The sequence below is a fragment of the Nuphar pumila genome, chromosome 11, assembly GCF_984573655.1.
Source record: "Nuphar pumila chromosome 11, dmNupPumi1.hap1.1, whole genome shotgun sequence".
NCBI classification, from domain to species: domain Eukaryota; kingdom Viridiplantae; phylum Streptophyta; class Magnoliopsida; order Nymphaeales; family Nymphaeaceae; genus Nuphar; species Nuphar pumila.
This window is the reverse complement of record NC_143259.1, coordinates 106,525,498-106,542,265: the sequence shown is the minus strand read 5'-3', so window position 1 is coordinate 106,542,265 and position 16,768 is coordinate 106,525,498. Positions and strand designations below refer to the sequence as shown.

Sequence of the window (16,768 nt, the reverse complement as noted above, 5' to 3'; positions counted from 1 at the left end):
CTACCATGCCTAGCATGGAATCCGTACTCCAAAAATAAAAATACTTTTGTTCTCATACATTAAAATCATGCTTAGCATGATCTCTAAACTCCAACAAAGCAGCCCTACATATCAAGAACTAAGTGAGTGTGTGAACAATAAAGTGTTACATCCAATAAATTAAATAACATGTGATGCACTTGCATCACTTACTCACAACGGGTATTTACTCAATTTGCATTATTTTTGTCACTTACTTACCACGGGTGACTGAGCACAAGCGGGTTCCGTTGAGAAATCTGCAAAAAACACTATTTTAAAATGAAGTCACCACCTACCGAAAAAAAAATGAGGCAAATGAAAACATCTTGCATAGGCCTTGAGAAGCCCAGCACCCAATGACCTACCGAAACGCATGGGGTCAACCCCCTGCCGGAAAATGCAGGGGGGTCGACCCCCTGCCGGAAACGCAGGGAGTCGACCCCTTGCCAGAAAACGCAGGGGGTCGACCCCCTGTCGGAAACCGCAGAGGGTCGACCCCCTGCCGGAAAACGCAGGGGGTCGACCCCGTGCCGAAATTTAAAAATTACCTGCGCATCTTCGGGCAGCGGCAGAAGGTTGACGGGGACCAGCAGCCGATGAACGGTGGACGGTGGGGGTCGGAGAGAGGCCGACGGGACAGAGAGGGCGACGGGAGGGAGAGGGTGGCGGGCGGGAGCGGGAGCAGCGAAAGAAAAAAAGAAAAAGAAGGTCGGGATTAGGGGTTATGCGACATTTAGCGACGACTTAGCGACGGATTAATTCCGTCGGTAAGTTGCCGTAAATCAAAACACGAAAATGGCGACGGAATATATTGTGTCGCCAATTCCATCGCTAAATCACGACAGAATGTTTTCTGTCGCAAAAGTCGTCGCTAAATGGTGCATCCATTACGACAAAATATTCCCTCGCAAAATCCGTCACTAATTAGAGACGGATTTTGCGACATGATATATTTCATCATTGTTTTTGTAAATTTCATTGATTATAGCGACGGATGTGTTTCTCTCGTTAATCCGTCGCTAATTAGCGATGGAATAATTCCGTCGCTAATCACCTATTTTCTTGTAGTGATTCTGGTCTTTTACATATAACTTTTAAATCCATATAGGTCTTCAGATTATCTTTTATTTTTCCTTTAACATTCATTATTGTATTGAACACATTATCAAACACATTTTTCTCCACGTGCATCACATCCAAATTATGTCGTATCAATAGGGTTGGCCAATATGGTAGTTGCCAAAAAATAGATTTCTTTGTCCAATTGTGATCCTTCCCAAATCCAAGGAAGGGTGTCGGACTACGGGCATCTGTTAATACATCTGGAAAGTATCACAATTTTCTTAAAATCTCTATGCCAGACAATCTTGTGGGTGGACCTTCCATTTTAGTTGTGCCTGCTCAAAACACATTCCTTTGTTGTCGTAACGGATGGTCGCTGGGTAGAAATCGACGATGACACTCAAACCAGCAAGGCTTCCTTCCATGTGTCAATCTAAAAGTTTTTGTATCCTCTATGCAGTACGAACATGCCAACCTCCCATGTGTGCTCCAACCAGATAACATACCATATGCAAGGAAGTCACTGATTGTCCATAGAACAACGACCTTTATATTGAAATTTTGTTTTTTATGGGCATCATACGTGGTAACACCGTCATCCCACACTACTTTTAGTTCATCAATCAATGGCCTTAAATATACATCAAGATTTTGGCCAGGTGAGGTCAAACCAGAGATTAATAGAGACAAGAAAAGATTTGGACGCTTCATACACAAGCTTGGTGGAAGGTTGTATGGAGTTATAAATACTAGTCAACATGAGTATGGAGTTGATCTACCCCTAAATGGATTAAATCCATCTGTACATAGACCGAGTCTAACATTTCTCACTTCCATTACGAAGTTCTGATGAGTACGATCAAAGTGCTTCCAAGCTTCGACGTCAACAGGATGCGTGATCTTCTCTTTATCACGTCGAACTTTATTTGCATGCCATATCATGTGTCTAGCTGTCCTTAAAGACATATGCAATCATTGCAATATAGGAGTGATAGAAAAATAACGGAGCGACTTGTATGAAACTTTTTTTGATCTCGTGCTACCATTGCCTCTTGTCTTAGGCTTGAACCGAGGATGCCCACATGACGGGCATGATATGTTGTTTTCATGATCCTTGAAATACAACATGCAGTGATTTGGACAAGCATCAATCTTTTTGTACCCCATACCTAGAGCGCGGACCATAACTTTCGCACGATAGAAATTTTGTAGCAATTTCTCATCTTTGGGCAACATACTCTTCACAATCATGCACAAATGGTCAAAATATGATTGACTCAAATTATACTCAGACTTCAAATTCATTAGTTGAAGAACTGCAGACAAGATAGTGTGACTCTCGCAACCATTCCAAAGTGGCTAATCACCATCTCTAAGTAAATCATAAAATCTACTAGCTGTATCGTTTGGTGATTCTTCATCTACTGCAGTTCTTACATCACTAGGACTCATAGCAGAACCCAGTTATGTTCCTGCGACATCAAATATCAAATCCATATATGGATTATTGTGCACCACATTCACCCGTGCATCAAAATTGTTTTTAAATTCTTCTTCATGAAACGTCTAATTCTGATAATCACTCACAAAACCCTTCCTGTATAGGTGATGTCTAACGCCATGAGGTTCTACAAATCGATTATTCTTACAAATTCTGCAGGGACACCTAATTCGACCTGTGGGATCCACTGTACAGACACTTGCAGTTGCAAATTCAATAAAACTTTCAACACCATCGATATATTCATGCGATAACTCATTGTCAATTATCCTACGGTACATCCATTCACGGTTTGCAGTCATTTTCGTATGATGTTACGAATAATAACCTAATCGGTTAAAAGAGAACCATCAGAATGCTATGATGAAGAAAATATCAAATTTATCATGCAATATATGATGTCATACAATCACAAGAATTATGATGCATGCATTGATAATTTTCATCTGCAAACTATTCATAACATGATACATTAATTTGAAGCATACTTTCATTATACAATTTCACATGGAAGTCATAATTAAATTGAAAGTAACTACATGCAAGCATGGATACAATCACATCAAACATTGCAATACATGAAAACCATTCATATAAAAAAAATGTCAAACATATACCTACAACAAACACACTTCAATATCTCGCTAACTACTACCATGCCTAGCATGGAATCCGTACTCCAAAAATAAGAACACTTCTGTTCTCGTACATTAAAATCATGCTTAGCATGATCTCTAAACTCCAACAAAGCAACCCTACATATCAAAAACTAAGTGAGTGTGTGAACAGTAAAGTGTTGCATCCAATAAATTAAATAACATGTGATGTGCTTGCATCACTTACTCACCACGGGTATTTACCCGATTTGCATTGTTTTTGTCACTTACTTAGTACGGGTGGTGGGGCACAAGCGGGCTCCATTGAGAAATATGCAAATGACACTGTTAAAATGAAGTCACTCCTTGCCAAAATAAAAAAATAGGGCAAGGTCGCCCCCTTACCGGAAAAGCAGGGCGGAACCCCCTTCCCAAATAAAAAAATGACAGGGGGGCGACCCCCTGCCCGAATAAAAAAATGACAGGGGGGCGACCCCTGCCGGAAAAACAAACGAGGCAGGGGTCACCCCTCTGCCAGAAAAAAAAAGAGGCAGGGGGCGACCCCCTGCCCGAATAAAAAAATGAGGCACGGGGGCGACCCCCATGCCGGAAAAAAAAAAAACCATGCAGGGGTCGCCTCCCCTGGTGGAAAAAAAAAGTGGCAACGAGGCAGGGGGTCGACCCCCTACCTGGAAAAAAAATGAGTGGCAGGAGGGCGACCCCCTGCCGGAAAAGCAGGGGGGGCGACCCCCTGTCCGAATAAAACAAGGCAGGGGGGTCGACCCCCTGCTGAAAAAAACAAAACACGGCAGGGGGTCGCCCCCCCCCCCTACCGGAAAAAACAAACGAGGCAGGGGGCGACCCCCTACCTGAATAAAAAAATGAGGCACTGGGGTGACCCCCAGACGAAAAAAAAAACCATACAGGGGTCGACCCCCTGCCGGAAAAAAAAAACCATACAGGGGTCGCCCCCCTGCCGAAAAAAAAAATGGCAATGAGGCAGTGGGGTCGACCCCCTACCAAGAAAAAAATGACTGGCAAGAGGGTGCCCCCTGCCGGAAAAGGGGGGGTGGGGCGACCCCCTGCCCGAATAAAATAACGAGGCAGGGAGGTCGACCCCCTTCCGAAAAAAACAAAACATGACAGGGGGTCGCCCCCCTGCCGAAAAAAACAAACGAGGCAGGGGGTCGACCCCCTGCCTGAAAAACAAAAAGGGGCAGGGGGGTCGCCCCCCCAGCCAGAAAAAACAAACTAGGCAGGGGGGTCGACCCCCTACCGAAAAAAACAAAACGCAGGGCAGGCGCCCCCCTGCCGTAGGTAAAAACAAACTGGGATTTACCTACGGCGGGCGGGGGGTGACGGACGGCGGAATGGGGGCCGACAGGCTGGGCGGCGGAACGGGGAGCAACGGGCGGTGGCCAGCGGGCCGGGGAGTGCGGCGGGTGGCGAAACGGGGGAAGACGGGTCGGGCGACGGACCGGGGAGCGACGGGCGGCGGCTGGCAAGCCGGGGAGTGCGTCGGGCGACAGAGGGTTGCATCGACCGGGCGGGAGAGACGAAACAGGAAAGAGGAAAAGGGGCTCCAATTAGAGATTTACGCGAAAAGTAGCGACGGATTTGGCGACGGCTTAATTCCGTCGCAACTCCATCATAAATTTATATGACCCATTAGCGATGGAATATTTATGTTGCTAATTTCGTCGCTAAGTAGCGACGAAAAACTATTCGTCGCTAAATCCATCGCTAATCCTTGCGTGTGTTGTGACAAAAATGAGTCATCGCTAATCCGCCGCTACTTAGCGATGGATATAGCGACGGGCATTTTTTCGTCGCTACATCCGTCAATGTTACAAATCTTAACGACGAATACATTTTCGTCGCTACATCCGTCGCAAAGTGGCAACGAGAAAAATTTGTCGCTAATTGGCATTTTTCTTGTGGTGTATGGAATCTTGTACCTTGACCTGATAGAGTTAGACCTGTTGGTTATAAGTGGGTCTATAAGACCAAAATAAATTCTAAAGGTCATGTGGAGAGGTATAAGGCTAGGCTTGTTACAAAAGGTTTCATACAGATAGAGACACTACAAGAAAATTGTTAATTAGCGACGGAAATTAGCGACGGATTTTTTCCGTCGCTAATTAGCGACAGATTAGCTAGAGATAGAATCTGTCGCTAATTCGCGATGGATTAGCGAGGAAACAACTTTTATCGCTAATCTGTCGCTACTTAGCGACGAATTAGCGACTGCATTTTTTGTCGCTACTTTTTATTACAAGAACACCATTTTAGCGATGAATTTAGAGAGGGAACTCTGTCGTCGCTAATCCGTCGCTAATTAGCGATGGCGTAGCGACAGAATATATTCCGTCGCTTTTTTTGTATTTTGATTTAGCGACGGCTTAGCGACGGAAATATTCCGTCGCTAAGCCGTCGCTAAATGTCGCGTAAATCCCTAATCCCATCCCTCTTTCTCTTTTTCCTGTTTCGCTGTATTTCTCCCGCCCGCCGCCCTCTCCCTCCCGCCGCCCGTCGGCTCTCGCCGCCGCCGCTCCCCGTCCACCGCTCGCCAGCCGGCGCTCGCCACCTGCCGCTCCCCGTCAACCTCCCGCCACCGCCCGGCGACGCGCAGGTAATCTTCTTCTTCTTCTTCTTCTTCTTCTTCTTCTTCTTCACGCTGTACGCCCCGGCGATGGCCGATGAGGTTGAGCTCGGGCTATCGGCGGCGAACCTCGCCTGAGCTTGCCTTGCCTCAAGCTCATGGCCTGAGGTGAGGCTTCGCCTGAGCCGGGCTTGCCTCAGGCTCATAGCCTGAGGTGAGTCCTCGCTTGAGCCAGCCTCATGCTCGAGCCATAAGGTGTGCTCGTTGAGGCCAGGGTCGAGCCCTTAGTTGATTTTGCAAACCATTCTGACAAATTAACAGTTGATTTGGATGGTGGAAGCACAGGCACTCGGGCTTATGTCTATGAGTGGTTCCCTGATAACAGTAGACACCATGTAAGTCTTCCATTGATAGTTGAATCATTGCCTAAAGATCCTCAAAGAAAACCCATTGTGAGGAATGGTCGTGCTTATCGTCGTATGGAAACAGAACCAGGTTTTCATAAGTTAGTACACAATATCTCGGGATTAAAGTCTGCCATAGAGCCTCTTCTTCAGTGGGCTGAGAAGCAAATACCCAAAAGAGCACACAGGACTACGCCTTTATACCTTTATGCTACAGCAGGTCTTCGACGGCTACCACAAGCTGATTCAGAATGGCTTCTGAATAAGGCATGGTTAATTTTAAAAAATTCATCATTCATGTGTCAGAAGGATCATGTGAAGATTATTAGTGGCATGGATGAAGCTTATTATGGATGGATAGCTCTTAATTATCACATGAATACATTAGGTTTTGGAAAATCAAAAGCAACATTTGGCTCTCTAGACTTGGGTGGTTCCTCACTACAAGTAACTTTCGAAACTTGGGATATTTTGCATGGTAGAACAAGTCTGGATTTTAGCATTGGAGCTGCTAAGCATCATCTTAGCGCATATTCTCTTTCTGGTTATGGACTAAATGATGCATTTGATAAATCTGTAGCTCTCCTTCTCAAGAAGCAGGTTGGAAACATCAATAAAAAGATAAATGGCAAGATAGAACTTACTCATCCGTGCTTGCAGACTGGGTATAGGGAACAGTATGTATGTACCCAATGTGATCCAATTGATCAGGAAGGGAGTCCCCTGGTTGGGAGAAAAAGCATGAGGAAAGAATCAGGAACCATTATTGTGTTGCAGGGTAGCCCACATTGGGAGGATTGTGCATCACTTGCAAAATCAACTGTTAATTTGTCAGAATGGTTGCATTTGGATGCTGGCACGGATTTTGCATTTGTCAGAATGGTTGCATTTGAAAACATGGGAGCAATTTGAAAAATTAGCCTTTAGTTTTTTCATCGAGTTCTCACTACAATTTGATGTTCAAGCTTCAAAAACAAGGTTCGGAGTGCACTTATAATTTTTCTCCCTTTTTTTTAGGGGAAGACGCTAGTTTAAAAAAATATATCATCAATGCTTCTTTTTCACTTTATTTCATCGCATTTCATCATTAGATATATCATCAACAGTTTAGTTGTTTTTTGCATTGTATAAGTGTTTGTGTTTCCTTAATTAGCTTCAATATTCATTTTAACACAGTGTTTTTTGCAGATTTCTCAACGGAACTCGCTTGTGCCCCTCCACCCGTGGTAAGTAAGTGACAAAAAAAATGCAAATCGGGTAAATACCCGTGGTGAGTAAGTGATGCAAGCGCATCACATGTTATTTAATTTATTGAATGTAACACTTTATTGTTCACACACTCACTTAGTTGTTGATATCTAGGACTGCTTTGTTGGAGTTCGGAGATCATGCTGAGCATGATTTTAATGTATGAGAATAGAAGTGTTCTTATTTTTGGACTACGGAGTCCATGCTACGCATGGTAGTAGTTAGTGGGATATTGAAGTGTGTTTGCTGCAGGTACATGTTTGACATTTGTTTGATATGAATTATTTCGATGTATTGCAATGTTTGATGTGATTGTATCCATGCTTACATGTAGTTACTTTCAATTTGATTATGTCTTCCATGTGAAATTGTATACTGAAAGCATGCTTCAAATGAATGTATCGTGTCATGAATAGTTTGCACATGAAAATATTAAGTTATCAATGCATGCATCATAATTCTTGTGATTGTATGACATCATATATTGCATGATAAATTTGATATTTTCTTCATCATAGCATTCTAATGGTTCTCTTTTAACCGGTTAGGATACTATTCGTAACATCATACGACAGAATGACTGCAAATCGTGAATGGATGTACCGTAGGATAGTGAACAATGAGTTATCGTATGAATATATGGATGGTGTCGATAGTTTTATTGAATTTGCAACGGCAAGTGTCAGTACGGTAGATCCCACAGGTCGGATTAGGTGTCCCTGCAAGATTTGTAAGAATAATCGATTTGTAGAACCTCATGGCGTTAGACATCACCTATACAGGAAGGGTTTTGTGAGTGATTATCAGAACTGAACGTTTCATGGAGAAGAATTTAGAAACGATTTTGATGCACAGGTGAATGTGGTGCACGATAATCCATATACAAATTTGATATTTGATGCTGCAGGAACAGAACTGGGTTCTGCTATGAGTTCTAGTGATGTAAGAACTGCCGTAGATGAAGAATCACCAAACGATGCAGCTAGTAGATTTTATGATTTACTTAAAGTTGCTGATGAGCCACTTTGGAACGGTTGTGAGAGTCACACTATCTTGTCTGCAGTTCTTCAACTAATGAATTTGAAGTCCGAGTATAATTTGAGTCAATCATGTTTTGACCGTTTGTGCATGATTGTGAAGAGTATGTTGCCTAAAGATGAGAAATTGCCACAAAATTTCTATCGTGCGAAAGTTATGGTCAACGCTCTAGGTATGGGTTACAAAAAGATTGATGCTTGTCCAAATCACTGCATCTTGTATTTTAAGGAGCAGAAAAACGACATATCATGCCCGTCATGTGGGCATCCTCGGTTCAAGCCAAAGACAAGAGGCAATGGTAGCACGAGATCAAAGGAAGTTTCATACAAGTCGCTCCGCTACTTTCCTATCACTCCTAAATTGCAGCGATTGTATATGTCTTCAAAGACAGCTAAACACATGAGATGACATGCAAATAAAGTTCGACACGATGAAAACAAGATCACGCATCCTGTGGACGCTGAAGCTTGGAAGCACTTTGATCGTACTCATCAGAATTTCGCAATGGAAGTGCGAAATGTTAGACTCGATCTATGTACAGATGGATTTAATCCATTTGGGGGTAGATCAACTCCATACTCATGCTGACCAGTATTTGTAACTCCATACAACCTTCCACCAAGCTTGTGTATGAAACGTCCAAATCTTTTCTTGTCTCTGTTGATCCCTGGTCCGACCTCACCTGGCCAAAATCTTGATGTATATCTAAGGCCATTGATTGATGAATTAAAAGTACTGTGGGATGACGGTGTTACCACGTATGATGCCCACAAAAAACAAAATTTCAACATGAAGGCCGCTGTTCTATGGACAATCAGTGACTTCCCTGCATATGGTATGTTATCTGGTTGGAGCACACATGGGAGGTTGGCTTGTCCATACTGCATGGAGGATTCCAAAGCTTTTAGATTGAGGCATGGAAGGAAGTCTTGCTGGTTTGATTGTCATCGTCGATTTGTACCCAGCGATCATCCGTTCCGACGTCAAAAGAATGCATTTAAAGCAGGCACAACTGAAACGGAAGGTTCATCCTCAAGATTGTCCGGCATAGAGATTCTAAGAAGATTGCGATACTTTCCAGTTGTATTAACAGATGCCCGCAGTCCTACACCCTTCCGTGGATTTGGGATGGATCACAATTGGACGAAAAAATCTATTTTTTGGGAACTACCGTATTGGCCGACCCTATTGATATGACATAATTTGGATGTGATGCATGTAGAGAAAAATGTGTTTGATAATGTGTTCAATACAGTAATGAATATTAAAGGAAAAACGAAGGATAATCCGAAGGCCCGTATGGATTTAAAATTAATATGTAAAAGACCAGAATTGGAACTCAAAGAGTATAATGGCAAAGTACTGAAACCAAAGGCGAAGTACGTGCTCGGACCTGATCAAATAAAACATGTATGTCAATGGTTGAGACAACTGAGATTTCCAGATGGATATGTCTCTAACATTGCTCGGGCTGTGAAGATTGACGATGGACAGTTATATGTGTTGAAGAGCCATGATTGTCATATCTTTATGCAACGATTGATACCCCTAGCATTCCATGATATGTTAGACAAACCTATATGGGGGGTATTGTCTGAGTTGAGCAGATTTTTCAGAATATTGTGCGCATCGGAGGTCATTTTATCAGATGTAAAGAATCTCGAGGACTCTGTCATCACCACTGTTTGTCTGTTAGAAAAGATATTTCTGCCAGCATTTTTCGATGTTATGGAACATTTGATCATACATCTGCCATATGAACTAAGGGTTGGTGGCCCTGTGCAATATCGATGGATGTACCCATTTGAAAGGTATATGTTTTTTTATATTTGTCTCTTTAATGACAGATATTTAAAATTTGAAATGTATATTCTTGTCAGATGCATGTTCGACCTAAAAAAAAGGTTCGTAATAAAGCAAGAGTAGAAGGCTCTATTTGTGAGGCGTACACTTTAGAAGAGATTTCAAATTTCTCATCTATGTACTTCGAACCTCATATTCCAACACGTTACACATGCCCGCCCCGTAACGATGATGGAGAACAAGTAATTGTAGCTGACAAGCTGTCGATATTTCAACCACTTGGGCATGCATTTGGTAGTTGCCGATCAAGGCTATTGACAGATCGAGAGCAAGATGCAGCACACATCTATATTCTTTTTAATTGCTCAGTGATCGACCCATACATCGAGTAAGTATATGTATATGCAACTCAATTATAAATCCTTTTATGTTCTATATGTGGATACATGGCTCGGTAATATAAGTATTTGTGGTTTGCAGACGATTTGATCTGCAGTTGCAAAACGAAGTTTCACATCTCACTGATGCAGAAGTACAAAAAGAACGTGAAACTAAGTTTGTGGAGTGGTTGAAACAGTTGGTAAAGAAGCTAACATAAATTTTGTACTTATAAACAACACTAAGTTACTTAATTGATCGTGATCACAATCATTGTTTATGTTTGTGCGTAGGTTCGCAATGGTGATGTTAAATATCAAGGAATATGTGATTTAGAAAATGGTCCGACCAAAGTTGTGCAATGCTACAACGGGTATATCGTAAATGGTTATCGATTCCATACGAAAGACTACGGTATAAACAAATCAACGATAAATAGTGGCGTGTGTGTCAAGGGTAGCAGCTACGGTGAAAATGAACATGATTACTACAGTGTTATAGAGGAAATAATGGAGTTAACTTACTTAGGCATAAATAGCAGGGTAACTTTATTCAAGTGTCATTGGTTTGATCCAACTGCAACAAGACTCAACAAAGCTTCAAGCATTGTGGAGGTGAATCATAAATCCAGGTTTGGAACATATGAACCATTCATATTAGCCTCGCAAGCTCAACAAGTTTATTATACTTCATATCCGAGTATAAAAAAGTCAGATAGAAATGAATGGTGGGCAGTTTGCAAGGTGAAATCCAAACTATACCCCGAGTATGATCAGTTACAGGAAGATGAGTTAGCTGAAGACAGTGATTACTATCAATCAGATGATGTCTATGACTTCGCTTATGGTCACGATGTTGCGCATGATATGCATGTCATATCTCCATTGGCCGATGAAACATTCATAGAGGAATGTGATCCAAATGATGTACCAAGTGGATGGGCAAACAATGAAGAAGAAGAAGAAGAAGAAGAAGAAGAAAGTCAAACTAGTGACGAGGAAGAATTCTCAAGCTAGTGAGCAAAATCTTATACTACAAACCTCTATTTAAATGCATTGTAATACTTGATGTGAGTTGTATTGCAATACTTGGTGTGAATGATCATAAATTTTATTTGAATGCATTGCAATGCTTGATGTGAATGACTTGATTGCATTGTAATACTTGATGTGAATGATTTCAATTATCTGAATGTATTATAATTTATGCAATTAACGAATGATTTGAATTAGTGCAATACTTGATGCCAATGATTTGAATTATTTGAATGCATTGCAATGCTTGATGTGAATGACCTGATTGCATTGTAATACTTGATGTGAATGATTTGAATTATCTGAATGTATTATAATTTATGCAATTAACGAATGATTTGAATTAGTGCAATACTTGATGCCAATGATTTGAATTATTTGAATGCATTGCAATGCTTGATGTGAATGACTTGATTGCATTGTAATACTTGATGTGAATTATTTGAATGTATTGTATGACATATGTTATTTGTTAGAATATGGTTCGTGGAGGTTATAGTGGTCGCTCATCCAGTAGTAGCCAGGCTCAGCCTTCATCTTCACGGGCGCCTGTGATAGGTATATCATATAACTAATTAGATGCTTGATTAGTTCAAATGCACATTCTGAGAATTTCTAATATATTTTTTTACAGATGATGTTGCGCCTGTACACGACCCACCTACACCAGTTGATCACACAAGTCAACAGCCAACACAGGAAACAGGGTCTTCTTAGGCTGGCACAAGAAGACTCATTCGAATAGTGTATATCGATAATCGACCGTAAGTATTTTGTTTTAAATTATTGCATATCTTTTAAATATTTTATATTGATATTTACTGTGTAACAATTCATGTGCAGCACGAGGTTTGAGCCACAAGAAGTAGTACGGGAGATTAGGAATTCACTTCTTCAACATCTACCAGGACCAGTTGCTCAATGGAAAGAGTACCCAAAGGAGGTGTTAGACAGATTGTGGTCCTCATTCATGGTATACAGTTGTTCCTCATAGTTAATGTGTTTCATATTTAATTTATTTAAGCAATGTCTACTAACTTTCTGAAAATATTTGTAGGCTTCGAATCGCTTCGCAACTACGGTGGAAAAAAATGATGCAAGGAAGGTGTGGCAGAAGGTGGCTGTCAATCGATTTGCAGACATGCTGCACACTATGAAGACTACAGCAAAAAAAACATCTGGCGTAGTAGATGATCCATTATTGTGGAAGGGCCATGGTCCTATTACTATCAGGAGAGATTACTGGGATGAAATGTGCGATAAGTGGGTGGAAGATGCATTTAAAAATCGCTCTGCAAAGGCTTCACAAAATCGATCGAAGATGCCCGAAGCCCATCTACACACAGGTGGATCTAAGACATTTGGGAGCCACCTAAAGAAAATGGTAACTCATCAATATATAATATTAATTTTATAAGTATTGTTGCAAACTTGTGTACTAAATCTTTTGTCATTTAACTTCGCAGGAAACAGAAAAAGGAGACAGTGTACCATATAAGGATGTGTTTGTAGAAACACATAAACGGAAGACCACGAGAGTCTTCGTATCAGAGAAGGCGAGAACGACAACGGTATGTATTAATTCTATTAATAATCATTGCAATATATATGCAAGTTATCATAATGTTATCATTAATTATTAATGAATACTTTAAACATTATTTTGTAGGAGGCATATGAGCAATAGATGGTAGAGCGATATGGCGAAGACGCTACTCAGCATCCATTATTTGATCCTACAGCATGGGTGACTGCAGCAGGTGAACCAAAAAAAGGTCGCGTGTTCGGGTTTGGGAGTAATATGAACACTTCACCAGTTATTGGTTCTTCCAGTTACGGCTCACCGACTTCTTGCGTCGACATAAGCTCCAAGCAGCCGACTATTCTTTCTGGTGATGATGTACGCCAGATCATTAATGAATCACTGAATAACTACTTTCAATACACCGTCGCCCCCTTTCTCCGAAATGAGATCAAGGCCACTGTTCAGGATAGGGGATCTTCGATTCCAGGTCCCTCTCAGGTATAATCACATATTCAGTTTTTGACTGCTTTAGAGCACATATGAGCATGCTATATTCACATATTCAATTTTTTGACTGCCTTAGCACACATACGAGCATGATCGAATCACATATATAGTTTTTTGCCTGCCTTAAAGCACATCTGAGCATGGTAGAATCACATATAGAGTTTTTTTAGATGCCTTAGAACACATATGAACATGCTATAATCACATATTCAATTTTTTGACTGCCTTAGAACACATATGAACATGTTATATATCATTTATGATAGAATCACATATAAAATTTTTGGCTTTGCCTGCCTTAGAGCACATATGAGCATGCTATATTCACATATTCAAATTTTTTACTGCCTTAGCACACATATGAGCATGATAGAATCACATATATATATATATAACTTTTTGTCTACCTTAGAGCACATATGAGCATGATAGAATCACATATAAAGTTTTTTTGACTGCATTATAACATATATGAGCATGCTATAATCACATATTCAGTTTTTTGACTGCCTAAGAACACATATGAGCATATTATAATCACATATTCAGTTTTTTGACTGCCTTAGCACACATATGAGCATGTTATAATAACATATAGAGTTTTTTTACTGCCTTAGAACAAATATGAACATGTTATATATCATTTATGATAGAATCACATATAAAAATTTTGGCTTTGCCTGCCTTAGAGCACATATGAGCATGCTATATTCACATATTCAATTTTTTTACTGCCTTAGCACACATACGAGCATGATCGAATCACATATATAGTTTTTTGCCTGCCTTAAAGCACATCTGAGCATGGTAGAATCACATATAGAGTTTTTTTAGATGCCTTAGAACACATATAAACATGCTATAATCACATATTCAATTTTTTGACTGCCTTAGAGCACATATGAGCATGATAGAATCACATATAGAGTTTTTTTATTGCCTTAGATCACACATGAGCACATGATAGAATCACATATAGTGTGTAATTTATTTCATTATATTTTGTTTATCAATACTGACTGTTCTTTTCTTGTGTAGGCTGCTAGCGATAATCAGGGTAGTGGAGCTGAAGGGACAGATAAAGACAATGAACAAGAAGACGCACAAAATCTTGGCGATGATTAAAGGACTGTGTTGAAGAAGTTCTATTTTTTTTATTTTTCCTAATTGTAATTGTTGAATTGTAAATAATTAAACTTCTTAATTTTAAGGTGGAACGATTGATTGTTGTAGATTCTTGTTATATGAATTTTTTTGTGTGGTTTGTTTTTTATTTACAGGAAATATAAATTGTACAGGAAATAGAAATTGTATAGTTCCCGGTAATTAATTTTCAAACAAATTTTTTTTAATTTTTTTTCGTGTTTGCGACGGATTAGCGACGGAACCATCCGTCGCTATTCACATTAATATAGCGACGACGTAGCGACGGAATTAAATCTGTCGCCAAGCGGTGGTCGACGTTGAGTACCGGCGGATTGGCGACGGAATATAGCGCTCGTTATTCCGTCGCAATTAGCGACGGACCTGGCGACAGAATAATTCCGTCGCCAGTTAGCGTCGAAATATTCGCGACGTAAGCATACTGTCGCCTCGTTGTCGCTAATCCGTCGCTAACATGGTTAGCGACGGCATGTGGTCGTCGCTAATCTACTGCTTTGTTGTAGTGAGAGCATTGATTACAATGAGACTTTTTTTCTATCTTAACTAAAGAATCATTGAGGATAATCATGGCCCTTGTAGCTCATTTTAATTTAAAGTTACATCAGATGGATATGAAAACTACCTTCCTGAATGGAGATCTAGAAGAGGAGGTATACATGCAACAACCTCCTTGTTTCAGTGTAGATGACTCAAATTATTTGGTTTGCAAATTAAAGAAGTCAATTTATGGACTTAAACAGGCCTCCCGCCAGTGGTATAAAAAGTTCAATAAGGTAATTATGAACTTTGGATTCACTGAAAATATTATTGATCAGTGCATTTAAATAAAGACTAGTAGGAGTAAGTTCATAATTTTAGTTTTATATATTGACGATATTCTTCTTGCAACTAATTATTTGAGTCTATTATATGAGACAAGATTTTTTTTTCTCTCATTTTGATATGAAGGACGTGGGTGAGGCCACTTATGTTCTTGGAATCGAGATTCGTCGTGACAAAACTAAGGGTGTCCTTGACCTCTTTCAGAAATCCTATATCCTTAAGGTTCTTAAAAGATATGGGATAGAGAATTGTTCTCCTGGTTTGGCACCCATAGTGAAAGAGGATAAATTGAGCTTAAAAGACTGTCATCAAGATGATAATGAAAATGCTCAGATGGCAATTGTTTTATATGCTTCAGTGGTTGAGAGTTTGCAGTATGTGCAAACCTGCACATGGCCTGATATAACATTTGTTGTGGGAATGTTTGGTAGATATCAGTCAAATCGAGGCATTGCGTACTGAAAGGCAACGAAAAAGGTCATGTGTTATTTACAAGGAACGAAGGACTACATGTTGACCTACAAAAAAGTTGACCACCTAGTGGTCATTGGATACTTTAATACGGACTTAAGAGTATGTCACGACAATAGAAAATCAACTATTGGATACATCTTCCTATTAGCAGGTGGTGTTGTCTCATGGAGAAGTGAAAAATAGTCTACAACGGCTGCTCATACCATGGAGGTGAAATCTATTGCTCTGTACGAGACTTCGTCTCAGGCTATTTGGATAAGAAACTTCATTATAGGTCTTGGTATTGTGGACTCTATTGAGAGACAACTAAAGATCTTTTGTGATAATAAAACATTCATATCCTTTTCAAATAACAACAAAAGCTCAACCTCGCGTTGACACATGGAGTTAAAATATTTTGTTGTTAAAAAAAAAATTGAAAATCATCTGATATGTATTGATACAATTGGCATGAAGGAAATGACTGTGGATCCCCTTACTAAAGGGCTAGCAGTGGGATTGTATTCCCAACATGTAAAGGGGATGGGTCTTTTTTATTTCTTCTGATGTATGATAATACATTATATGTGATCATATTTGTGAAAATGAA

The 16,768-nt window shown here is 40.3% G+C and overlaps 1 pseudogene; it reads left to right on the top strand.

Annotated features, from left to right (window-relative positions):
- Positions 1 to 4,550: 4,550 nt before the first annotated feature.
- LOC149822705 (putative apyrase 7 pseudogene) lies at positions 4,551 to 7,098 on the top strand (annotated as a pseudogene).
- The last annotated feature ends 9,670 nt before the right edge of the window (positions 7,099 to 16,768 follow it).